This window comes from Arachis duranensis, chromosome 9 (genome assembly GCF_000817695.3).
Source record: "Arachis duranensis cultivar V14167 chromosome 9, aradu.V14167.gnm2.J7QH, whole genome shotgun sequence".
Taxonomy (NCBI): Eukaryota; Viridiplantae; Streptophyta; class Magnoliopsida; order Fabales; family Fabaceae; genus Arachis; species Arachis duranensis.
In genome coordinates, this window is record NC_029780.3 from 90,352,538 (window position 1) to 90,355,169 (window position 2,632).

Below are 2,632 nucleotides of genomic sequence, written 5' to 3' on the forward strand. Positions count from 1 at the left end.
ATGCCCTACATACAGCTTGCCATAGAAGGGAGTGATAAAATTGGATAAAAGCAGTAGGAAAGCAGAGATTCAGGAGGAGCACAGCATCTCCATACGCCTATCTGAAATCCCCATCATTGGATTACATGAGTAGCTTTATCTTTATTTTATGTTTATTATTTATTAATTTTCCAAAATCCATAATCAATTACTATCCGCCTGACTGAGATTTACAAGATGACCATAGCTTGCTTCATACCAACAATCTCTGTGGAATCGACCCTTACTCACGTAAGGTTTATTACTTGGACGACCCAGTACACTTGCTGGTTAGTTGAATGGAGTTGTGTCCACACATAGCAAAGAGCCATTATAATTATTCCATACAACAATAAAGAGTACAACATTGATTATCACAATTTCGTACACCAAGTTTTTGGCGCCGTTGCCGGGGATTATTTGAATTACAATTACGTGCAACTACAGCGCCAAGTTTTTCTGATCTGGCAACAACATCAAGTTTTTGGCGCCGTTGTCGGGGATTGTTCGAGTATGGACAACTAACGATTCGTCTTGTTGCTCATATTAGGTAATTTTCTTTTCAAAAAGTTTTCAAAAAAATTTTCAAAAAATTTTTTTTTCTTTATTTTCGTTTTTCTAATGAATATTTTCGAAAAAATAATAAAAATACAAAAAAATCATAAAATCATAAAAATCAAATATATTTTGTGTTTCTTGTTTGAGTCTTGAGTCAACTTTTAAGTTTGGTGTCAATTGCATGCTTTAAAAATTCTTCTTGCATTTTTCGAAAATTCATGCATTCATGGTGTTCTTCATGATCTTCAAGTTATTCTTGACAAGTCTTCTTGTTTGATCTTGATGTTTTCTTGTTTTGTGTTGTTTGTTGTTTTTCATATGCATTTTTCGTTTGTTAGAGTCCATGCATTAAAGATTTCTAAGTTTGGTGTCTTACATGTTTTGTTTGCATAAAAAATTTTTCAAAATTATGTTCTTGATGTTCATCATGATCTTCAAAGTGTTCTTGGTGTTCATCTTGACATTCATAGTGTTCTTGCATGCATCATGAGTTTTGATTCATAATTTTCATGTTGTGAGTCATTTTCATGCTTTTCTCTCTCATCATCAAAAATTCAAAAATAAAAAAATATCTTTTCCTTATTTCTCTCCAAATTTTCGAAATTTTGGGTTGACTTGGTCAAAAAAATTTTAAAAATTAGTTGTTTCTTACAAGTCAAGTCAAATTTTCAATTTTAAAAATCTTATCTTTTCAAAACTTTTTCAAATCAATTTTTTTTCATTTTTATCTTTTTAATTTCGAAAATTTCAAAATATTTTTTCAAAAATCTTTTTTCTTAATTTTAAAATTTCGAAATTACACTAACAATTAATGTGATTGATTCAAAAATTTGAAGTTTGTTACTTTCTTGTTAAGAAAGGTTCAATCTTTAAACTCTAGAATCTTATCTTTTAGTTTCTGGTTAGTCAAGTAATCAATTTTAATTTTAAAAATTAAATCTTTTTCAAAATATCTTTTTCTCAAAAATCTTATCTTTTTATCATTTCTTTTTATCTTATCTTTTATCATATCTTTTTCAAAAATTTTATTTTTTAAAAAAAAATTTTGATTTCAAAATATCTTACCTAACTTCTTATCTTCTTATCTTTTCAAATTTGACTTTAATATCTTTTTCAACTAACTATTTGACTTTTTGTTTGTTTCTTATCTTTTTCAAAACCACCTAACTACTTCTCTCATTCTAATTTTCGAAAATATCTCATCCTTTTTCAAAAATTCCTTTTAATTAATTAATTGTTTAAATTTTAATTTTAATTATATCTTATCTTTAATTTTCGAAAATCACTAACCACTTTTTCAAAATTATTTTCGAAATTCTCTATCTCTCCTTCTATCTATTTATTTATCTATTCACTAACACTTCTCTTCATCTCTCTTCATCTCAGATCACCACCTTTATCCTTACCCATTCTTCTTCACTACTCTGCCCTTTCTTCTTCTACTAACATAAAGGACTCTCTATACTTTGACATAGAGGATTCCTCTTTCTTTTCTTGTTCTCTTCTTCCCTATATGAGCAGGAACAAGGAAAAAGACACTCTTGTTGAAGCTGATCCAGAACCTGAAAGGACTCTGAAGAGGAAACTAAGAGAAACTAAACTACAATAATCCAGAGGCAACCTTTCTGAAATTTTCGAACAAGAGAAGGAAATGGCAGCCGAACCCAACAACAATAATGCAAGGAGAATGCTTGGTGACTTCACAAAACCAACGTCCAAATTTGATGGAAGAAGCATCTCCATTTCTGCCATTGGAGCCAACAATTTTGAGCTTAAGCCTCAACTAGTTGCTTTAATGCAACAGAACTGCAAGTTTTATGGACTTCCATCTGAAGATCCTTACCAGTTTTTAACTGAGTTCTTGCATATTTGTGAGACTGTTAAGTCGAATGGAGTAGATCCTGAAGTCTACAGGCTCATGCTTTTCCCTTTTGCTGTAAGAGACAAAGCTAGAACATGGTTGGACTCACAACCTAAAGATAGCCTGGACTCCTGGGATAAGCTGGTCACGGCCTTCTTGGATAAATTATTTCCTCCTCAAAAGCTGAGCAAGCTT